At 41.5% G+C, this 24827-nt stretch overlaps 1 protein-coding gene across 2 annotated transcripts in view; it reads left to right on the top strand.

The window, feature by feature from the left end:
- ACVR1 (activin A receptor type 1) overlaps positions 1 to 24827 on the top strand; it is a 134496-nt gene that overhangs the window by 28601 nt on the left and 81068 nt on the right. The window contains exon 2 of one of the 2 annotated variants that reach the window (XM_057551619.1): positions 23466 to 23648. The exons of the other annotated variant lie outside the window; for it this stretch is intronic. The gene's annotated coding sequence lies outside the window, so the exon portion shown is untranslated. The remainder of the gene's footprint in view (positions 1 to 23465; positions 23649 to 24827) is intronic. 2 annotated transcript variants of the gene reach the window in all.

Below are 24827 nucleotides of genomic sequence, written 5' to 3'. Positions count from 1 at the left end.
AGAACAGAGAAATGCAAGGGCAAACCTAGTGGGGGACAGTGGATTTGGAGGTCGGCCAGGGAAAGCTTTGAGGCTGATTGTGGCAGATATGTCTCTGTTGGTTGGGTCTGCCTGGTCTCTTGGAAGTGTTGATCTCCACTGGAATCCTTTCCAGTGGATTTTATAAACCTAGAAGACCGTTCTTGTAGGCACCTGAACTTGATCTTCCTCAACACAACAGAGGGCCATGCCAAGGGCAGCCCCCAACCTTGCTTTCCCTGAGGAGATGCCTTCACAGGGTCATCTGCCCTACAGGCTCATTTCTCCTTGGCCTTGCCCTGTAAGCATAGCTGCTTTTTAAAGCTTAGCAGTGAGCACAGGTCTTAGGCTGTTTTCCCAACTGTTTTCTTCATTTGGCTTAATTTCAAGGTTATCTGATAATAATCTTCTTTTTTCTTTCTCTTTAGTCTCAGTCTTACTTTGAATGGATGCTGGCAGTCTAACCCTATTAAACTTTAAGTGACGCTCTGATGTTTTTTGTACTAAACATTTGAAGGTGACTGATTTTCAGCCTTTTTGGTATTTTCAAGCTGGTGATACCTTCATTTGGAGTTTTATTATATCCATGAATCCTAATGTAACTGCTTGAGTCTGTGAAATGTAGGCATTGCTTATAGTGATAACGTTATATAGCAGGATTGCTCCATAAGGTGCATGTTAATCTTCTCCCATGATATCCTGGCTGGAAAGGAATGCAGAGACTTTAAGGTAATGGTTAAGAATGGCTGGTGGTGTCAGGCGAGTGTGGGTTTCAGTTTCATTCTGCCACTTATCCAGCTTTGTGACATTAGGGAAGTTACTTAACCTCTCTGAGCTTCAGTTTTATCATCTGCAAAATGGAGATAATTCCTATTGTATGGTTATGCATGCTGGGAGGATTAAGTGTGGTAATATGCATGCAGATCTCTAGCATAGCAGTATCTGGTACCCGAGAAGTGTTCAGAAAATTGTGGCTGCTGTTATTATTTACTTTGCAAGGAAAATCAGGACACTAGTGGTATTGAGGAATGTTTCCATGTTACCCACAGTGAGAGTCTAACTCTCAGGATTTAGTAAACAGTCCAGCATGTGGGGGGGTAGTGTAGTATTGAATACGTCAGTCATTGCAATCTGTATGGTATTGATTTGGCTGGTTTGTGGAAAGAAAAATGACAGGAATAAAAACACACTTAGTGGGGCTTCCCTGGTGGCGCAGTGGTTGAGAATCTGCCTGACACGGGTTCGAGCCCTGGTCTGGGAAGATCCCGCATGCCGCGGAGCGACAAGGCCCATGAGCCACAACTACTGAGCCTGCGCGTCTGGAGCCTGTGCTCTGCAACAAGAGAGGCCACGATAGTGAGAGGCCCGCGCACCGCGATGAAGAGTGGCCCCCGCTTGCCACAACCAGAGAAAACCCTTGCACAGAAACGAAGACCCAACACAGCCATAACTAAATAAATAAATAAATAAATAAATAAATAAATAAAATTAAAAAAACACACTTAGTGACTGTATTCCTGAGCTGACACTTTTATCATGTTTGCTCTGTAAAGCTACACCTCTCATTAGTTTAAGGCTCCTACCTCCAAACTCAATGGGAGGATAGAGTTTAGAGTATGGTTTAATTCGTATTAAATTTGTATTTTTAGCAATAATTTTGTGACTGTTAAGGTCTGAGAAGTTTATTCCGTATCAGTTTCTCATAGAGATTACAATACATTTTTCTTTGTACTAGGAAACCTTGAATTCATCTGCTGCCTTGCTGGTTTCCAGACTGAAGAAAAGAAATCATAGTAGATGAGCCTTAGAACAGTTTCCTGCCCAGAGGCAATATTTTGGATTAAAATTCCTTCCTCTAAGCCCTTCAGTGTATCAGATAATTTCGGGGCTGGGGGGGAAGATAGGGCACAGAGTGCTAGAAATTGAGTAAATTGGGCCATCAGCTGACATTGAATATTGGTTTTGTGACTAGAGGTCAAAGACTTTTGCCAGAGTTATTTGGCTCATGAGTTAAAGTACTCCTTATGTAGGGACATGTGTTCTTATAATGGAGGGAATCTTCTTGGATTTAGGGCCTTATAGTAGGAGACACATGGTTAAATGCATGAAAGAACTTCCACGTGGAGTTTTCTGCCTGAATGTAAACTGCACGAGGGTAGGAACTTGGTCACATTTGCTGTCATACCTCCAGTGCCTAAAACCGTGCCTGGCTCCTTGTAGGTGCTCAGTACCTGTTGGTCAAGTAGACGAATGGCTACGGGGAGGAAAGGCAGTGAACTTGGTAGGGTTCAGAATGCCCTTTTTACTCTATGCAGTTTATTTCTAAATTGGCCTTTCCTAGGGGTCAAGAAGTTGTTAAGAAGAGAAATCCCTCCATGCTGGGGGCAGTTACATGTTGGGACACCAACGCTGTGCCAGAGCTGGGGAGGAAATGGTTCAGGAGACCTTATCCGGATCTTCTTCAGTATTTGGATCATAGTTATGGTTTCTGTTTTTCAGCAGTGGAGGTAACAAGAGATATTTCCCTAGAATGACTGCTCCTAAAGCACGGGGGTGATGTCTGGGTTCAGGAGATTGGATGGATCTTTAACCATTGAGCGTAAGTCAGTCCTGAGAATTTTGGTCCTTTTTATTGTCCCTGAGAAGCAGCTGGGTAAGTGTGGTCATTTATTTATTTACATGATTTCCCCGTCTTAGTGGCCTTCTGTGCTTCTTTCTGCTCCCCCCGTCCCCTGCCTGCCCCAGGTGAGGAGTCATAGCAAGTTCATCCCTCACCCCTATCCTGCCCCCTTAGATCCTCAGATAAAAGAATGAATGTAAGGGTCTGGAATTCCTTAATGAGCTTAGGATGAAAAGGGGTTGAGAGTGAGTTGGTCTTCTTATGCCCGCCCTCCCTCCCTCCATCACAGTTTTGAGCCTGTGTGTTCTACAGTTTTTTTCTAAGCACCAGGCTGAGATCTTACATGATTTTCAGCTTTAAAGTCTCCTTTATTTGATCTCTGGGGATCAGAAGCCCAGTATGGGTAAGAGCCGGGTGGGAAACAAGGCTTGCCAGGGCATTGAGTAAGCTCGTATGCACGTTTCATCGTTTTTGCCATACCTGGTTGTTTGTGCTGAATTTCTTGGGGGAAAAGGCCTGCAGTTCTTTTACCAACAGGGAGCAGGCATTGTGGTTGCTGTCGGGCGGGCGGCCAGGAGGATATTTATAGTCACAGTGAGTGGCTGTGGACCCACCATGGTTCTGGATACGCCTCCTGCCTTAAAGTTCCCGGTGTTCTTGAACTGAACCCTGCCCTTGTTGGCCAGACAGTGGTTAATGATAAAACGGATGGCTGCAGGACGTGGCACGCAGGATGACCTGGGCGGCTTACCGCCTGCAGGTGCTGGTGCTTTGACCGACCTGAACCCTTAGCGGCAGAGCTGGTGTTCTCCTCCCCCTTCTGGTCAGGGCTGCGAGGGGTTCCTGGCCTTTCCCTGAGTTGGCTTCATTGACATGGCGCTGGTGCGACCATTCACTAACTAGAGTCCACTTTCTCTATGCCACACGGGCTGGGTCGTGTGAAGATTTATGACACCAAAAGAAATTGCGGATCATGATTTTAGCTTCCTCATCTCTCCTTGAATTCAGGTCAGATATTTAGACCTGCCTTGCAGAGGAGTCCAAAATCAGGTGATGCTTTGCATGTGTTAGCTCACATTAGGGTGTAAGGACTAGAAGGGAAAAGTGAAAGAGTAAGTTCTCATAGGAAATGACCAAAAATGCAAAATTTTTTCCTGTTTATGTGGTAAGGTATAGCATAAGCTTTTGTGTTCACTCGTGGGTGTTCTTAGGATGGCATTGTGGTTCATCTGTTAGTTTGCATTTGCAAGGGGCAGAAAACAACCAAGGTTAGCCTTAGTAAGATGAGAATCTAATGGTGGCCATCCTGGGGAGTCTAGGGTAAGGCAGGTTTTAGATCTGGGTTGACCCAGGACTCCAGCAGTGTCCCTGGGACGCTGTTATTTCCCCCCCTAATTCTTCTTCCTTTGTCAGTTCCATTCTCAGGCAGACTCTCCCTTCCTGGTAGCAAAATGACTATGGCATATTCTCCGAGGTTCAAGTGTAAGGGGAGAATCAAACTTTCTTTCCTAGCAGTTCCCGTAAAATCCCAAGAGTCACTCTGATTGGACCAGCATAAGCCACATCCTACACCTCAGTAGAATGCAGTGTGCTGATGGGTCTAGTCGCCCTACTCTACCATCCTCTCAAAATAGGAGGAGCTATATCCCCAGCCCAAAGCCAGGGGTTGTTGCCGGAAGGCGGGAGGTGGTGTGGACAGAAACTGGGGAGGCAAACGGTTCCTACAAAATGCTTCTATAAATCACATATTGGGGGCCTCATGGAAGAGTATTGTTTTTCCATCTCCTGGACGGTTACTTGATGGTTACCACCTTCTAAGTTCTGGGTGTGTTTTCTAGGTAAGTCTCTGACATCCCCTGGAAGCACAGGGCCAGTGATTTTGCTGATGCCCCACGGATACTCACGGCAGAGTATCAAATTACAGTAGGTCTTAATGGATGCCACACTTGGTAGCTCTATGGTGCGACATTAGCACAATTAGCTTTCCCTGTATGCCATTACATCAAAGATTGTAGCTGGACAGCCCGTCTTGACATATGTTTTGTTTGTCCCTGAAAGCACGTGTCCTGTTTCTCTCTGGCCATTCACATTCATTTGGGGTGACGGTCTTGTCAGCTCAGAGCTGGGGAGAAGGGAGGAGAGGCTGCATTTTGGCAGTGCTTCAAGCCCGGAGCAGCGTCCTGCAGCCAGCACCATAAGCTGGATAATTTGTCCACAGAGGCCTATGCATTATAGAAATGAAAATTCCTTCTCTGACAGCATTCACTGCTTAGCACGCAGCAATTTGGCTGTCAGAAACAGCTGGCCCTGCAGGGTGGGACAATGGAAAGGCGAGACCAGAGAGAGGCCAGTGCTTACTCAAGTCTCCCACTGTGAGAGGATCAGGTAACTGAGACTGTCATTAACAGCAGACTGCCAGGGGCTCTAAGGCAAAGCTTCCAGGGAGCGGGAGCCTGCGGCTCAGACAGTTAGTGACTTCCTCCTCTTTTTGCTGAATGGAACGAAAAGATAAATTAAAAATAAACTATTAACCTTTGCTGACACTCAAATTTTGGTTTCCCTTAAATGTTCTGTTCTGATTGTGTCTTCTCCTTGGCGATAAGCATGTCTGGGGAAGTAAATCCCTTCTAACCTAAGTAGAGCTGTTCTTGGTGCATTCTAGAAAACTCAGAAAGGAGTAGGGGTGAGGTGCATGACGGGTTGCTAGACATCTGCATATTTAGGTCTGTAACTTTTAGGTTCTGGTTATGTAGAAGCAATGCTGGAAGGACCACCACTGGAGACCCCACGAGGCATGTTCAAGCGTGACGTAGAAAGCGGGTGTGCATTTTCCCCAGATGCATGTGCCAGGGACAGGAAAGGGACAGAGGAGCAGCGGGGGCTTGAACCTGCTCTATTGTGTGAATCTGCAGTGCGGCTGGCGCTGTGCATTTTCCTGTATTGATTCCATGACTCACGGAGCATGATCTAAGCAAAAAGCACACTGAAAGGACAGAGGAGACAGCTGTCTGTTACAGGAGGACATATTTTCTGGGTTTAATGGCTCCAGTTTTTTCCTATTAGTTTGTACACTAGAGATGTACTCACTAGTAATGTCTCATAAAGGGTCTTTATTTTTTTTTCCTTTTTGAAGAAAAGTTCATTCTTTAAAAAATTATCTTCTAAATGTGATCCTTTTATTTCACAAGTGAACTTCCCACCTAGGAAAGCAGCAATAAAATGTTCTTTTTCCTTTTTTTGTTTTTTTCAAAGCTACATGTTGGGAATTCCCTGGTGGTCCAGTGGTTAGGACTCGACACTTTCACTGCCTTGGTCCGGGTTCAATCCCCGGTTGGGGAGCTGAGATCCTGCAAGCCTCGAGGTGCAGGCAAAAAAAAAATATTTTTTAATTTAAAAAGCTACATGTCAAAATGGGATTTTTTCCGTATAGTGCAGGTCAACAGGAGGTTTAACGCAATGTGGTGGAAAGCACCTTGCCTTTTGAAGTGAACAGTGTTTCAGTGATAATAGGTGTCTCCAGATAAGCTTGGCTGTTGGAATTTGGTTGTTGTTCAGTGTGGCTGGAACTGTACTGCCCCCCACCCTTTCCCTCTAAATCTGTTTCCCTTTTATGTGATAGAGGCTGGAGTTAGTTCCCAGATGTTGTTTGGATTAAAGAGTGTGTGTGGGGAAGGAAAAAAAAAAAAAGCTTTCTTAATGATAATAACAGAGTCAGACTGGCTGGTACTGTACTGACAGGAAAATGGAGAGATAAAAACTCCATTAATGGTGTGTGCACTGCCTAAGTAGCCAATAAAACAATGCTGTCCTCACTGGAAGCTGGTCCCAGGCTGGCAGCGCTTCATGCCAACTGCGGGAGACAACAGCTGCAGAGAGGGGCAGAAGTGTTCAGTCAGGAGTCTGTGTTACGGGGCTGGCTTGGGGGCGGTTCTTTTGTTCTGTTCCTCCCCCTCCTCCCCCTCCCCCTCCTCCCCCTCCTCCCCCTCCTCCTCCCACCCCCTCCTCCTTTTCTTCCCACTTTTGCCCGCTTTCCTTGAGGAGCCCTCCTTAATGCTCGCTGTTGCAGAAATTGAACCGCAATCTGATTAAAACTTAATGGTTACTCACAGAATGAAGTTGGCTGGTAGTTTCCAGGCCTATTTGTCTGGGCTAGTTTGGGTTTGTGACAATAGAAACTTGTTAATTTATATAAAATGCATCTAAGTGTTATGATCCTTAAAGTTTGAGAGTTCTACTTAAGAACCAGGAGAAGTCCTTGGTCACAGATGTAATGCTGTAGTTTCCCCACAAGTATCTTTGAATTTCCATGCTCAAACTTAGCAAAAAAATAAAGTAAAAAAAAAAAAAAAATCTCATTTTGGAGAGTGGCAAAGGCTTGGTTTAGTTACACTCATTCTCTGTGTACTTTCTGAGCCCATTCTCTGAGTCACGCCCTCTGCTTGGACCCTGGGCCGGGCAAGGCTGCGAGCAGGACACCTGACTTTGGGCACTTACTATCCCACAGCCATGTAAGCCCTGGGGCCTCCAGAGAAGTGAAGGAAAGAAGTGCTATGTGAGTGGTGTAGAGAGCAGCTCTGAAAATTCAAAACAAAGGTTCCGATGCCCTAGTCCTGTCTCTGTTTCCTGTGAGTTTGAAATCTAAGTTACTCTGACTTTTTAATGTATGGTGTATGACGGTGAGGGAACAGATATTTGGGTGTTTACTTTTGTGCCAAGTCTTATGCCACAGACTTTACATATATTAGGAAGTTGGTATCTGTAGCCTCATTTTACAGGTGAAAGAAACATAAAGCTTGAGGAATTAACTTCCTTAAGGCTGCTCCTGTTCTTTGGTGCAGCTGGAATGAAACAAATTATAAAGAACCAGTGATTTGGTATTTATTGTGTATTGCAGTGGGCATCCAGAAGAGGAGCTGGGGTGTTCTTTATCTCGACCTGTCAGAATGGGGGAGGGTAGACGTATACACTGCTTTTAAATCCAGGAACGCTCCGTGGAGGAGGAGAGACAGTCAGTTATTTTTTAGCACACTTCCTTGAGTGCATGGCCTGTGCCAGGCACCATGCCAGGACCTGGGGACTCAGAGCTGAAGAAGACAAAGTCCTGCTGGCAGAGGGTGGCTGTTGCTTCCTGGTGGGCAAAGCCAGGGCAGGGCACGTGTGTCCAGGCACCCTGGGGGAAGTGAATCTTGACAAAAATACCTGGTGGTGGCTTGGCTGGGAGTGAAGCTTGCCCAGGTTACCCTCCTGAAATGGAGGGCTTTGACCGCAGAGTGAAGATGTTCGGTAAGATGTAAAGGGAAGAGCAGTAAGTCATGGCTTTAGGTGCCACCTGTGTTCCCCTTTTGGAAACTCCACGTGGATTGTGAGTGGTCTCAAGGTTCCTGGCTGTAGACCTCTCCCTCCCAGGCCACTTCCAGGCCACACCGAGTGGCAGTGGCCATAGTATCTCAAGTATGGTTTCTTCTCCTGTGACTAAAGACTGCAAAGTAAGATCCACGGGCAGACTATGTTCTTTTAGGTAAGCCTTCATGATAGGCATTTTTTTAAAAAAGTGTGTGGTCTTTCCTAGTATAGTTTTTATTTAGCTGGCAAACTAGAGAGACCATTTTGAGGAAATATGATTCCTCAGTGATTAATACTAGATATTGAATGGCCTTTATTTAACATGTCATGCTTGCACTACTGTGCCAACTTGTCTTTTTCTAAATGTCGGGGCGTCACTGTGTTAATTTTATATGTTTGAAGGACTTGGGTGAGTTCCAGATGTGACACTTTTGTTTTCATTTTTAGATTTTTTAGTATAAATGGCTCCATAGTGTTCTTGATAGATGTTCGCCTATGCACCCCTATTGAGTAGTACGTGTACTAAATTAAAGATGTCAGTTGGCTGGTTGGTTGGTGGTGACTTGCTCTTAGTGTTCTCCTCACTAGATAACCCTTGGGGGATGGAATCTGCAAACTTATCATCAGTGTGAAGGTTTCCCTTTAGTCTACCAATAAACTCTCTTTTTAGAGTTTGAGGGATCCTTGGACTTACCATTCGTTTTCAGTCCTGCCTTGCAGCAGAGCTACACTGCAGTTCATTGTGAGTATTGCAGGTCATTTCTTATTGTTCTTGAGGTCAAGAAGTTCTGATGTCCGTTAGAGCCATTTCAGTACCACCCTCTCCCATGCATTCTATAATGTCTTGCAGAGTGAGAGAAGAAGGGAATTCAAAGACAAGTCAAAGTCTTGACAAGCCAAGTCAGAGTAACACTATTTTTTAGTCCTTAAAAGGTAAGAACTATTGAGAAAAACAAGGAAGTGAATACCACAAAAGTCAAGATTCTGGTTCTAATAATAAGAACAGCATCAATAATAGTAATGGCTTACCCTTTCATGGTGCTCCTATATCAGGTTCTGCTCTGAGTGCTTTGCATATATTCATTCATTTAGCCCTTATGATTATTACTCTGTGAAGCAGGTCCAATTCTTTTTATCTTAATTTTACAGATGAAGGAAATGAGTTATGTGCCTAAGGTGCTAAACGTAGCAAATGGCAGGGCCTGAAATCTAGCTCAGGCAGTGCGGCCTCCGTTCGGGGTTTTAACCACAGTGTAGGAGAGAAAAAAAGATAATGATGGAGGACACCTGGGAATAGGGTAGGGCATGGAGGGCTGGTAATTTCCTTAAAAAAAAAATTAGAGCCTTCACTAAAGGTTGTAGTTGCATTTTTATTATATATGGATTGATTATATATTCATATAATATGTATTAAATGTGGCTATATATACATCTCCATGAAGTCATAGTTATTTGAGAAATGACAGTAAATGTGTATGAGATACTAAGTTTCCTTAACATTCTTGATGTTTGATGTACAATAAACCTCAGAGTTGGGAACCACTTACCTCTCTTTAGAGAGAGAATACATTCACACATAGAAGCTATGGAAGCTTTTCCCAACCTGACAGGCCCCTATTTCTATGGAATATTTATATTTATTTGCCTTTTTTCCCCCTAAATTATCTTACATATTGGATCTTGTCTTTGCTAATGGCATGAGGAGTTGACTGCAACTCTGAAGTAGCAGTTAAAGCATGGCGTGTGTGTGTGTGTGTGTAGGAAAGTTCACCATACAAAATTATGTTTGAAATAAAATAGCTTCTAGACACGTATCTGACCCACTTTTCATATGTCCAATGTGAAAAACTGTGGAAGGACACCTTCCGGTTGTGTTAAGCCAGTCTAAATTTGGCTATAAATCTAGGAGACTCAGTTGAATGTATGCTAGAATGTGTTGTCTTAAGATAAACCTGACCGCACAGCAATGCTAGTAGAAGCAACAAAAATGCACCTGAGACAACTAAAATGTTAAAAAAAAAAAAAAAGGTTATTATCTGAGAGGTCCCTCCCCTAATACTTAACGCTTTCAAAATTAGAACTAACAGAAGCTAGCCTTTTCTTCCTTCCAATTTTAGAAACGAAGCCATTCTGACACTTATAGAACACTATCATTTCCCTCTGGGATTTAAAAAGTAAAAAAGCAAAATCAGGAGACAAATATTTATGAAATGGACAAGGGTTTAGTGACCTGAAAAAACTCAGTGGAATGTTTCTCAGAATTGTTGACAGTGTGGATGGTAAACAGAGACAATTGCTAATTTTTTTTTTTTTTTTTCATACTAATCTCCTGGCGCCTTAAAGTGTGGCTGAGGAAGACTAGTTTTGTTAACCTGTTGGTCTCTCCAGCAACTTGGAGTGAGAGAATTTAGTTGGCTGTGGTGTAGCCTCTACTTGCGGGGAGGACAGGACAACTTGCTCAGCTTTTTACCTCTTCTGGAATTGCTTTCGATGGTAGAAACGTGTGGCATAAAGTATATATGTTTTTAAAATATATATATGTGTATGTGTGTACATACACATGGACACATACACACACTATATATATATGTATACATATAATTTTTTTCTTTTAATTGCTGCTTGGCAAATAGTGCGCATTTTAAATGAGAATGATGTTATTAAAACCACTATAAAGACTTTCACATTAGAAATTCTGGCCCAGTTGGGAATTTGTGTTATTGATGGTAAATATAGATTGTTTGTATTAATTGTCAGGTAAGTTGCTTCTTAAGAGTTGCAATATCACAAATGATGGAAAAGCTGAAGTTTCAACTTGTGCTGATGTAAGTTAATCACAGGTGTGGAATCTTGAGGCTTGGGACGAAAAGACTGCTAATACAGTCAACTTCAGGCATGTTTTATTGTGTAGAATTAATCCATAAAAAATGAATCCTGGTGGAAAACTATGTGTTCTAATTAATAGCAACCCAAATCAAGAGGCTATAATTCCATTAGTGGACTGAATGTTTAATGACACGTGAGGAGATGAAAAGTATAGAAAATGTCTCTGCTTTGTGGTTACTTATATAAAATTACTTGAGTAAGAATCCTGAGATTTAAGTATCCATAGATAAGGTGGTCTTGATAATAGCGCTTCCTCTGGAAACAGCCCTATCCCCACCCTTCCACTTCACATCACCACCACCCTGTAGCATCATTGGAACCAAAAGGAAGATTCCAGAAGGGTTTGCCCTAATTCTAGGCAGGCTGGCTTTGGTCCTGACTCTGCATTTGCCACATCCTTCCGGCTTTTGCATCTCCCCTTTTGTCTCACTGCCCCCCCGCCCCATACATCTTTTCTTAGAGCCCATCCCATTTTATTTTCTGCCAGTTGCCATCAGTCTGAGCTTGGTGGTGATTTGCAGATTCACAGTCTCCTCATCTGATAGGTAAGTAGTGTCTGCTTGTTTTAGAGCTGGGGACTGGGGCTCAGACAGTAATGTGCTCAAGATCCCAGAGCCTGGGAAGTGACAGAGCTAGGTTCAGTTCCCAAACTGTGTGATTCCAATGTTTTGGCTCTTTCCACAAAATGACTCGGGAGACAACGTATGCCCATGCAGTGAGCAGGCACTGCACAGCATACACTCAAGGTCTAAGTTATATAGAAAAAGGCGTAAGAGCTTTAAGACTCATTTTTTAAAATAACAGTTTTATTGACTTAGTTCATATACCAAAACATTCACTCTTTTGTGATGTACAATTCAGTGGCTTTTAGTATTCAGAGTTGTGCAACTGTCAACACTATCTAATATTAGAACATATTCATTTTCCCCAAAAGAAACCATCAGCATGTAAGACTGATTTTGAAGCTAAGATCATTGAAGTAGAAGTTGAAGTTTGGGCTCCCAATCATCCTGTGAACTAAGTGAGAGTAGAAGCCAAGTTCCTGGACCAACCCCCTGGTTGACACCAGTTTTTGTTGACAGAATCCTCTAGAACAGTAAATTCTCAATCTTCTGTTTTTTAAATCTATGCTCAATTTTGATAAACTAAGAAATCTCACATTCTTCTGCCCATTTGTAATGAGAAAGCAACAGGATTTTAAAAATTTTTCTTTTTTTTTAAATTCAGTTTTTTTTATTGACCTGTAGTTGATTTACAGTGTAGTGCCAATCTCTGCTGTATAGCAAAGTGACTCAGTTACACACATATAGACATTCTTTTTTATATTCTTTACCATTATGGTTTATCACAGAATATTGAATATAGTTCTGCGTGCTATACCTTGTTGTTTATCAATTCTAAATGTAATAGTTTGCATCTACCAGCCCCAAATTCCCAATCCATCCCTCTTCCTCCCCCCTCCCCCTTGGCAACCACAAGTCTGTTCTCTATGTGAGTCTGGTTCTGTTTTGTAGATAGGTTCCTTTGTGCCATATTTTAGATTCCACATATAAGTCATATCATATGGTATTTGTCTTTCTGACTTCACTTAGTATGATAATCTCTAGTTGCATCCATGTTGCTGCAAATGACATTATTTCATTCTTTTTTATGTAAAAATTTTCTGAACATTTATTCATGGTTTTGATTTTCAAAATATGTCTGCCACCCCCCTTATTTTGATTGGATAATCATCTGAATCTCAAGACTTCTAGGTCACCTTCATCGCAGGTTTGCTTGAACACATTAAATGAATCAATACAGTCATGATTTGAAATGACTCATGCCTTAAGCAATTTTATGTGTAAACTTCAAGTGATCCCAGGCAACCGGTGCTAATAACAGGCAAGCCTGTTCTTGGTATCTTCCTTCTCTTTTCCTTAGCATTCAACTTTGGCCATGGGCTCCTTTCTCTTACCTTCTTTATGCTTACTAAGTTCAGCTGCATTATATAGCAATTTATGTATTTATTCTTTTCTTCCCACTACGTGGTATAAAAAGGTTGAGGTTGGGGAAATGGGTTGGGTGGGGAGAACCATTAAGAAGGTAGCATTGTCATGGTAAGAAGAACTCATCTTTTTCCCACTCTGGCCCCCAGCACCTTGACTGAAGACATCTGGAGGGAGGCCAGTGAGTGAGAGCCTAGCTTTGGGAATTGTGTGGAGGCCTGGCTCCACATGACCACCTTGGGAATAATTTTCTCGGAAAAAAAATTAACATTGTTCTTATAAGATGAAGCATTTCTCTTCTTACATTTTATTGACATCTTAATTTCCAGTAATGTTACAGTGTCAGCATGGTATTTGAGTGTAGCTCTCAAGCTCTTTTTCTGTATATATGTAATTTAGAAAAAGATTATGGTCTAAACTGTTGGAGTAGGGAATACTTCCTTGTTTTCCTATGTAAGTCAGTAGGAAGCTATGGTTTAGTGTATACGTTTAGTTTACATACTGTCTTTTTGTATGAAATAAACACTTTAGTTCTCTCTTAGTCTCTTTAACCTAGGATCTGGGGGAGTTTTTTTGCTTTGAATGAAAAACCATGACAACCCTAAACGTGTATTCTGGTAGGCCTACCTCCTTTTTTCCAGTAGCATAATTATTTCTCAATTTTTACTGTTCATATTTCCCTTAGAGTGTTCCTCTTCTGCTTTGAATCCATTATCAGGGTTCACCCATTCATTCATCAGCATTTATTAAGGACCTGTTGTTTATAAGACTATCCCTGATGTTTTCAGAAATGAAAAGGTACTCCTTATCTTTGAGGAATTCACAGGCTCACTAGGCAGTGAAATTAAAAAAAAAAAAAAAATTGAAGTGCACTTTTTAGGTGCCGTGATAACAACAGAGGAGGGTGCATGTATCCTTAGACAGGGTGTGGTCCTGGGGGCTTCAGAGAAGATTTCCATAGGGAGGTGATTCTCGAGCTGATCCTGAAGTATAGGAATTGACAGATGGAAAAAACGTCGCAGGCGGACAAGTACAAAGGCAGAAGGCGAACAAGACGGAGGCGTCCTCAGGGAGCTGTAAGGTGCAGTTAGGGTCAGAGTGCCTGGGGGGTGGTAACTGGATGAGGTGGGAGAAGTCTCAGGCCAGGTCCTAGAAATCAGGAATCTGCACACGCTCAGGAGAGCCATTATCGGCACTGTTGGCAGGTACTTAGAGGAAATCCCTGAGAAAGAGTTGGAGTGCTGCTGGTGTGAGACGGGAAGGGCTGGGTGGTACCACTGCGTGAGACAGGACACAGAGGAAGGTTAGCAGCTTTGGGTGGTGGGTGATGTAGACACGCTGACTTGAGTTTTGTTAATCCAGATTCCTTGTCTTGGGAACTGGACACATTCCCACACCCCTTGAGAGACTGGCCGTGATAGACACCGACCCCATCCCCGTACCCCGCCACTGTTATTCTGCACCCTTTTGTGCATTTTCTTACTCAGTTATTCTTCAGTTGGCAAACAAATTATTGGTAGGCAAATTAAATTAAAAGCAAACCTCGGTGAGTTAAGAACTAAATTGCTAAATTAAATGAAAAATGTTATTATTTTTTAATGAGCGGGTTGGTTCGCATTTCAGTACAGGAGTAGATTGGAAAACCATCTTTAATTAAAGAGGTAGCCTTTCCTGTTAGCATAATTCTTGAGGAATCCTGCTAGCAATTGTAAAAGAAATATCTAAACAGAGAATCTTTTAGGTAGGAGGAAACTTAGCAACTTGGGCCACCACTCTCAATTTCTAGGTAGGAAAAATGGATGCCAGAGAACACAGGTGACTTACCAGTGTCACACAGCTATGGTGCAGGGGTGTGTCTAGCTCATTAATGTAATGTTTTCTCCACTGTGCCTGATGACCCCCTGCAATAATCCTATCGAGATGATAGAGCAGGCTTTGAAGAAACCTAACGTTCAAGGCTGCTCAGTCAGTGATAGACCCAGAGTCCCCTGGATTCCTGACTTTAATCTTATTTTAAATTAATCTCATTGTTCATCAGTCAGCAAGTATTTGTTGATTGTCTAGTATGGAAGGGATGGTACCCAATTATTATAAAGCTAAACAGTAAATAGGAAGCTATTTTCTTCTCCAAGAAGCTTGCATGTTAGTTTTTCAGATAACTCACTGCAGGTCTGGCAACTGCTTGTAAAATGCATAGCTTGTCTGACATAATTATGGATATGTAGTATACACACATAGCACACAACAAGAAAACAGAGCCATACAAGATATTGTTCACTCTTAATTTTTTTAAACTTTACTGGATCTTTTTCTGTTTGTTACCTTGTTCTGTCCGCACAGGGGGCAAGCAGTTTCCAGTTTCCTGCCTAGCCTTGGAAATGCCTATGGGTAAATAAAAATTAAACCAAACAATTAGAAAAAGAATGTTGATGGCCTTTTTTTTTTTTTTTCAGTTTATTCTCACTGAATCTTAATTAGGGAGAATGATCTGGTGAAAATTTTATTTAGGTTGGTAATTGACATAAATATTTGCAAGAGGGCATTGGAAGAATGGTTTTTAAAAGCATTAGTTCTCTGTTCATTTATTTTGGTGCCCCTCTTTTGTAATAACCCCCTTCAATGTTTCTGGAAATTTTTGTAGATATGGTTCTGAAAAACTTAAACTTAATGTGCAGTAGTTGTTTGGTGAATACATGTACTAGGAAAACTTATTGCCTTTCTAAAATGAAGACTGCTTTTATGAAATAGTAACTTTTCTATAATTCTTTGTATTTTTTTTTTATGTTTCTTATATTAACTTGTTCTTGTCAAATAAGAGTTTGGTACATTTTGCGCTGCTTTGAATTTAAGTCTAGGGTAGAAACTTAGCCATTTAGTGATTTACACATTTTCTTTACCAAGTTTATGAGCTTGAAACTGTTAATTCTTATTGCTTTTCTGTAATTTTAAGCTTTGTTCATTCCACAAATACTTAAATAAGTCTGATGTGATGCTGAACCAGGCATTGGAGATACAGCAGGATGTTGGATATACAGAATGCCTATTTTCAAGAAGCTCCCTGTTGAAGCTTTGCTAATGTCTGTCTAGTAAAGGTATATAGACCCAGGAACCCCAGAGTGAAGCTTTGGAGAAACAAACACCCCACTAGAAAACTAGAAAATCTGGTTCCGGCCCACGTGGGTGGCATCCTGCAAACTCTTGTAAACAGTGCTTTGAGATCATCCACTGATGAAAGCCTGCATGGTATTACATGTGAGGGTAATCATCAAGGATTACCACATCACTGCCAGACAGCAGATAAAACATGCATGCCTCATGGAAATGGGGAGTGCGGAAGTTCTGCAAGAATGGGATTTACATACCTGGAATTGGGACCCAACAGAGAAAGGCGATCTGATTACCAGTGAAGTCCGATTCTCTTTAGAGAGTAGTGCATTGGGGGCGCGGAAGAAATGACAAGTTACTTCTTTCTTACCTCTGCCAGTTCTTAATCCCTGTCTACTCAAGGTGCTCTGATTCCTCACTCAGAACCTTTCTGAGTCTTAGGTATAGCTGCACTAGAGCTACTTAGGATTGGGCTAGTTGGGTGTCTTGAAACTCAGATCTCATCCAGGAATTGACATGACTCTGTGAAATAACCACAGACCCATTAATCGGGTGAAGACTAACAAGATTTAGTCTTTGTTAACAAGACTAACAAAACTAATAACTATGGTGTGAAGAGAAGATAGAAAAATAAGGGGGAAAAAGTGATGGATCCATTGGATTTCTTTATCGAGCTACCAGCTGCTCTACAAGGCCTGCAGAAAGGCTTGCCGTGCAGCTGGTAACATCAGCTGACCAGAAATGCTGTGTTTCCTTCCCAAAATGGTTAACAAACGTCACCTTCGGGCCTTGTGTGGGGAAAGAAATAAGGAAAGAAAAGGAGAGAGCAGGAATGGAGAAGGAAGAGAGAGAACGAGTGAATTACATGGGCTACGTGTGAGCGAGGGGGTGTGTGTGTGTTTCTGTCTTTCTGTCTGTCTCTGTTGAATCTTCTCTTCCCTGAAGTCACACCTCCTATCTGGTGAGGAGTTGGCGAAGGTGTTTTCTATTTTAGTCTGTAGCCTTCCCATCTGGTGTCTGGATTTCTTCTAAGGTGCCACCAGTGGGGGAATGAGTATGGGGTATTAGTCTTCCATGTTCTCTCCTTTCAGGCTTCTTTTATAATATTTATTTTTAAATTACTTGTTTTATGAGTCAAAGTGGTCAAATTTTGGCAATTTCATATGATTCAACCTATTAATTCAACCCTTGTGATTCTCAGTCTTCCTCACTGTTTCCTCTTCTTTACACCTGCTCCTTACTATTAAATTTTTATTAATAGCCATCATCTATTACCACCCACCACATGCCGTGTACTTCACATATGGCCACTCTGCAAGGGCGTCCTGATGCCCATGTTGCCTGGGAGAGACGGCAGCTCAGTTGGCCCAAGACTACCTGTGTAGTGACTGACAGGGCTGGGATTCAGCCCAGGACTCTGTGGTTCAAGTCTGGAACCCTCTTGCTGCTACTCTATCCCACTGCCTTTGTTTCCTTGAGTTTTATTATGATCCTCATGCTTTATATTTCTGGCACAAATAAATGGACCTTTAAAAGGCTGGACAGAGAAATGGGATCTTGATAGGGTTCCAGACCACTTCGGATGAGGGTGTTTGAAGTTATAAGTTATAAGCATGTTATCTTCAGAAATATAGCCTGGTACTTAATTGCACTCACTCCTGTCATGGTCCACAGTAGATGCCTCTCATCTTAGCCAAATTATAATTTAAATTCTGGAGGAGAAAGGTGCTCTGAAATTTGGACCTTAAATCCATCCCAGGGGCCAAAGCATTAGGAAATCTTGCTTTCTTCCTGTCTCCACTTTGGTTGGTCTTCTTTCTAGGCTCTGAGACAGACCTTAATCTTTTCCTTAAAACATCCTGGAGACTTGGTTCATCCTCATGCTTGCCTCCTCTCCCCAACTCTTTTTCTGGTGAGTTGGATTCCTACTCAGCATCTAAATATACACCTGAAGAGAATAGTGCTTTCATGGTAGAATTCCTTCCCAGGATTTCCTGGGAAATTTATATTTTTCCAAATCCCCAGAAAAATCAGTTGAGAAAAAAGGTAAATGGGAAAAAGTGTTGAAATTCTCCTGTGAGAATTAAAACAATCAACATAGAGACATAAGTACATGAAAGGAATCCACTGGTGTCAAGTTGAAAGCTAGCCTACAGAATTGAAGGATAAGATTGACATTTCCCAGGGCCAGGTCGGGATAGGAGCGCAGAGAAGAGAATTGGTCATGATTGCTTGTAGCTGTTGCTATGTTATAAATGTGTATTCATGGCCCTGTCTGCTGCTACTGGTGAGTCATCCTTGCAAATAAAATAAATATAAATTTATATGCATAGCGTGTTGTATACAAATCCTGTGAGTGGTATTCCAAGAAATACGTTTTCCAAAGCAAAATAAGCCTTTAAGATGGCAGTTTCAACATGTGATTCTGTGTAGTGCTGTTAACCTGCATTTGGATCTACGAGGAAGGTTATTTCAGGGATCAACAAACCTTTTCTCTGAAGGGCCAGATCATAAATATTTTAGGCTTTGCAAGCCATATGGACTCTGTCACAACTATCAACTCTGCTGTTTCGTGTGAAAGCAGCCACAGACTATACGTGAAATGAACAAGTGGGGCTGTGTTCCAATAAAACTTTTATTTACCAAAACAGACTGAGGGCTGGATTTGGCTTGCTATTGGAATGCTCCCCAATAATGCTCACTGACATTCTCTAGCATTTGAACATTTGTTATAGACTACAATTCTTTGTAAATACTATCAAGTTTATTTCTTATTTATTTAACCTTTCTTTTAGATATCCATAATAATGAGTAAAGGGTGTTTGGAAGTGTTTTTTGAATAACTTATAACTTGGGGAATTCTGGGGAGCTTCCTGGACATTCCCATTTCTCATTCCCAAATCCCAAAGCGTAATGTCTACAGAGAATTTGAAAATTTCTGGAGAAGGAGAATTGCTGTATCCTTGTGCCCCTCTCTGCTTCCTGATTCAATCAGCATTTATCTTTCCGCAACTTTTGTGGCTCTCCTTGTTCTTTGAGCTCTGTGGTGTCCCCCAAGCTTGTCTAGGGTGTGTGACCTATTTTTTTCCCCACTGGGAGATTGGGAATCTTGGGAACTGGTTGATATCTTTGTTGCCTTTCTTCAGAATTACTGATAGATAATACCCAGTATTATCTTGCCCACGTATTCAAGTATCTGGAGTAGATTATTCTTCAAGGATTCTTGACGTTTATATGCTTGGTTGTAGCGTTGTTATTTTAGAGCCAGAACAAGAGGACATTTGTAGTATCATGTGGATGATTTGTGTTATTGTTTGGGATTGGTATACTTTATGCTTGTCTACCATGCTGCTTTAGCACTTCTATTATTTTAAGAGGTAGAAAACAGTAAAGGGACCTAAGGATATTTACTACAAGGATCACTTCAATTCTTACAAATAGTCAAGATACAGTTTAACTTACAGGCAATTAAGAACACAGATTTTGGACTCAGCATAAGTTGAGTTGATTTGTTTTACCACATATTTCAAAAGTGTGATCTTGGGACAGTTTCACTTAACCGCTCTAACACTGTTTTCTTATCTTTCAAGTAGGAATACTGATACCTTCCTCTGCATTTTTGTGGTGTTAGGATTAAATCAGATAATGCAATTGTGTGTTTAGCACAGTTCTAGAGCTGAATAATAATTGGCATTATTACTAACTCTTAAAGATGGGAGATATTAACCTTGTTTTGTGGCAGAGGAAACTGAAACAAACGGGTTAAATTCTGTAAGATCACATTTATTAGGTTGGAAAACTGGGTTTGGCTCTTTCCTAAGTCCATGTTCTTGCTACCATACGCTGCTTAAAGTAATTTCAGTTAACAGTAATTCTATAGCAAAGACACACACACCATGGTTTATTTGGGTTATGAGGCTGGGTGGATAGACGGGGAAGGTACGAGATGATGTCTTTTGTCTCTCTTTTTTTTTTTTAATTGAGGTATAATTGACATATAACATTATGTAAGTTTCAGGTATACATTGCAGTGATTCGATACTTGTGTATATTGCAAAATGATCACCACAATAAGTCTAATTAACATCCATCACCATACAAGGGATGATGTCTTGAAAGAGCAAGGATTTGTATATTTGAAAGCCACAGTTTCTAGAAGCCAAGGATATAGTTATAATTAAAATGTTGAGAAAACTTGCCCCGATTTCCCTGTCGCTTAGCTGCTGTATTGACTGCCAAGAACATGTTAGATTTTAAGTACCTTTTATGCTTGCCTGTTATCAGTCCCATCATATCACCACGACTTTTAAGAAACTATGCATGTTCTCTTAAATTGGATGAAAGAAAAATGTACTACTATGTTAAGCCTGCAATTGGAGTTAGAATGTTTTTTTGTATTTCTCCTTTCCCCCTTCCTCACACCCACCCTCCACCACTTCACAGGAATGTGCCTCTAACCTTTATGGGTCAGATTTTCACATGGCATGATTAGTTGCCAATAATTAAACCTCCATAGCTAAACAAATAAATTGGCCAAGGTTTTGGAAAAACTCAGCTCAATGAAAGTTTTGTGACAAGTTGCTGCAGTTTGCTGTATGCACATGGTCTCTGACTTACGATGGTTCGACTTAACAATTTTTCAGTGTTAAGATGGTGCGAAAGTGATACGCATTCAGTAGAAAGTGTACTTTGAATTGTGAATTTTGGTCTTTTCCCGGGCCAACGACACGCGACATGCAGTACGACCCTCTCTTGTGAGGCAGGGCAGCGGCAGCTCCTAGTCAGCCACGTGAGCACGAGGGTAAACAACTGATACACTTAGAGGCATTCTGTTCTTCACGTTCTGTACGGTATTCAGTAAAGTACATGAGGTATTCAACACTTTATTATAAAATAGGCTTTGTGTTAGGTGAATTTGCCCAACCGTAGGCTGATGTAAGTGTTAAGTTTAAATTAGGCTGGGCTCAACTATGATGATTGGTAGGTAAGAAATAGTGAATGCATTTTCAACTTAGGACATTTTCAACTTACGATGGGTTTATTGGGAGGTAACCGCATTGTAAGTTGAAGGATATCTGTATAGATATTTATTTTATCTTTCTGATTTTAATTGGTGCATATGCCTCTTTTTATTTGTTTTTATTTTTTAAATCTCTCTTGGGGTTTTGAACAAAACTACTTTCAACTACCTTTCAGGATCTGTCACGCTTGCCTATTGGCATGGAGTGTATTTGTGCAGAAATGGGTCCTGAGCAGAACATTTTAAGAGTTAAGTATTTGGAGTTTACTTTCCACCTTTGCTGTCATGTTACTGACTTGTTCTTCCTTGTAGTACACCACAGTTTTGACTTCAATCCATGGGTTATTTGACAGCCTGATAATTTGAAGACAAATATTAAACTATGCTTAATTTGAAGACTTGATTTTTATCCAGTAACTCTTGAGCACCAGCTGTATGCGAGTTGAAGAAGAATATGTGATCCTCGCCTATTTTTTCTTTTTTTTTTTTTGAGACAAACCCAGTTCAAGGAAGAGGATTAAGTGCCAGGTCATATAGAATTGAGTCCTATAGAATATTAATACAAGAGGAATTAGAATGGAAAGATCTGGAAAATGTGAAAATCATTAAGGAAGGCTGAGCGAGGCAGGAGAACCTGAGCACATTCTTGAAGGAATTCTCTGCAGGAAGGTGATAGAGCTGGGAAGTTGGAAGGGAAATCAGAAGTACTTCTGTAATTAAAAAAAAAAAATCTGGGCTTCCCTGGTGGCGCAGTGGTTGAGAGTCTGCCTGCCAATGCAGGGGACACGGGTTCATGCCCCGGTCCGGGAAGATCCCACATGCCGCGGAGCGGCTAGGCCCGTGAGCCACAACTACTGAGCCTGTGCGTCTGGAGCTTGTTCTCCGCAACAAGAGAGGCCGCGACAGTGAGAGGCCCGCGCACCGCGATGAAGAGTGGCCCCCGCTCTCCGCAACTGGAGAAAGCCCTTGCACAGAAACTAAGACCCAACACATCCAAAAATAAATAAATAAATAAATTTATTTAAAAAAAAATCTGATTTTTAAAAAGAATCAGAAAAATATGCACCAGTATTTCCTTCTTTTCTTGCTTATCTAAAGCTCCTCCCCCAATAGTACCTATAACTTGAAGACACGGCTGGTTCTAAGCAGGGCGGCCGCCAAGGCCCCTTTGCACTCACCCCTTCTAAAATGCAGTTAGTCTTCGGCAGACGGGGAAGCAACTTCCGCATGAATCTGCCACATTCCCCTGTCCCTGGCATCTAGGAAAACACCAGGATTTCCACAGTTTGCTGTGAAACTCAAGGGTTGTGCATGCTGCTTAGCTGAAGGGTTTGTTTTTAAGGATGTCCACTCTAGAAATGGCTTTTTACTCTTTAACTTCACTAAATGATTGCTGAAAATGTCAAGCTTCTGGTTGACCTTTCTACGGGGGGATATTTTTGTCTGTCTTATTTTAGTGTCTTATTTTTACATTCTCGATTCTCTTTTCAAATTGATTCTGAGGCTCAATTTAAACTGAAGCGAGGCAAGTTTTGATATTATTTGTAAAGCATTTCCCGTGAATTTCAAGGTTGATGTGATTTTTTTTTTAATTATGTGATTTTACTTCCAAATAATTATTGAGGAATGCTGTATTTTGGGTTTGTTTTCTGCTTTGATTTACTTACATGAAAGTTTTCTTGGCAAGGTGTCCCTTGAGGTTAAAAAATAAAAAGGTGCTATTTTCCAAAAGGAGTACGTTTTTCAGTGTTTTGTGTTGCTCAGCTATTTGAATGGGAAAGTTTGGTTCTAATAAAAATTTCCTCTTCCTTTGACAAATATTGATGTTTTTAAAGTCTTCCTAAAGGAAAAGGGAGCTTGGGTGGCTTTTTGTTTTTTTTGATAGTTATCTAGAGCCCCCTTTCCTTCCGCTGTGTGATCCTAACCCCACCATTGTTTTATGAGTCTTTGAACTAGATCTGTCTACAGCTGAGAGTGGTGGTTGAAAATGGACCCAAACCAGGTTATTTTTGGGTGGATACATGAGAAACTGGTTACTGTGGTACATGGGGTGTCTCTAGGAGCAGCCGGGGGTCTGGAGAGAGACTTTCATTCTATACTTGTGGACGGCTTGAACTTTGTTTTTCCCAGGTACATATCATAGTTGATACATGCAAAGCCTTTGCTTTTTTGTTTGTTTTTGTAATGGCTAGAGTACGTGGTATATGGACTTTAAAGGAGCTTGATTTTGAGGTTTACCAACTGCAGATTCCACTGGGTTTTGTGTCACTTAGAAAAATATTTAAGATCGGTACGGACCTATGACCCCAACTTACTGCGTGTCTGTTTTCCAGCCCTTTCCATCCTTGCTGCAATTGTAAATCGGCCTTGGTTTTGTGGTCTCAATTGAAAGGCTTGTCAAGTGTGCACTTCCTTTAGCCTGCACATTCACAACTACAGACTTTTCTTCTGCTTAGCTGGTTTTCTTTCTTCTTCCCCTCCACAGCCCCGAGCCGCTTGTGAACATCACATTGCCAGCGCAAGAGCTACTGGAGAATTCTCATTATTCCAGGAGACTCTGGGAGCGCCTCTCCCACCTCCAGGGCTCCAGGAGCAAGTGAACGGAGCTCTGGGGAAGAGCCACTGCTGGAAGGACTGCGGGAGGAGATGCCCCGGGGCCAGCTCTAAGGTAGCCAAGCCAGCTTTTTACCTAGGAGCTCTCAGTGGCCTTGCCAGGGCCAGCAGTAGAGACATTTCAACAAATCACCTCTTTTAATGCTCCTTGGCAGAGGTCAAATTGACACGGTCGCTTCTTAGCCATGATGATCATTTTGTTGGTTTGTATAAATCCAACATAAGAGAGATAGGACCAAACCCAACGGTTCTTTATTTTTGCATTACCTTGAATGTAGGCTTTTTTTTGGTGGAGTTGCTCAATTATCTTTTAACTCTGGCCAAGTTGTTCAAATACCACCAACATTTCCCTACGTATAAAATGCTTCTGCCATTCTTTTCACCTTATAGGACCACTTTTTTTTTTTTTTCTTTCCTTCTAAATAGGCTATGTTTTAGAGCCGTTTTAGGTTCACAGCAAACCTCAGCAGAAAATACAGAGAGTTCTCATAGGCGCCCCTGTCCCCCACACACCCGGCCTCTCCCAGACTCTGTCTCCCCAGCAGAGTGGTCCATTTATTATAGTAGTTGATCCGCACTAACACATCATTATCACCCAGAGCCCATAGTTTACATTAGGATCTGCTCTTGTTGTGCATTCTGTGGGTTTGGACAAATGTATAGTAATATGGGTCCCCCATTATAGTACCCTACAGAAAAGTTTTACTGCCCTAAAAATCCTGTGCTCCGACTATTAATCCCTGCCCCCTACCCACTCCTTGGCAACCACTGATCTTTTTATTGTCTCCATACTTTTACCTTTCCCAGAACTACATTTTCATAATATGCTTCCTTGGAGTACTTTGAAATCTCTGTAAAGAAGTCTCGCTCTCAGGATGAAATGCTATTAAGGTTGTGTTAAGCTATGGGGGTAACACAAATACCAACTTCAGAATAGAGTGTGTAAGATGTTTCTATGAGGGGAGGCCTGAAGTGCTAAATGTCTGTGGGAGTGTCTCTGAGTTAAAAGTCGGGATTGCCTGTATATGGTTTGAAACTTGTACATAGAGACAGAAGCATGAGGTCTCTGTAGCCTCTTTAGGTTCAGAGCTTTGGGGGAAGGTCTCTAGTAGCTGTCAAGTGCTCTCTTTTTTAAGGAAAGTCTAATTTATTATTTTCAAAAATTTTATTCTTTTATGTAAAAGTTTATTTTTGATTGTTTAATTTCAAGTAGTACAAAGCAGTCTAAACATAA

The sequence above is a fragment of the Balaenoptera acutorostrata genome, chromosome 8 (genome assembly GCF_949987535.1).
Source record: "Balaenoptera acutorostrata chromosome 8, mBalAcu1.1, whole genome shotgun sequence".
In the NCBI taxonomy this organism is placed as follows: Eukaryota; Metazoa; Chordata; class Mammalia; order Artiodactyla; family Balaenopteridae; genus Balaenoptera; species Balaenoptera acutorostrata.
The sequence above is the reverse complement of the archived record's forward strand: the minus strand, read 5'-3'. Positions and strand labels throughout refer to the sequence as shown.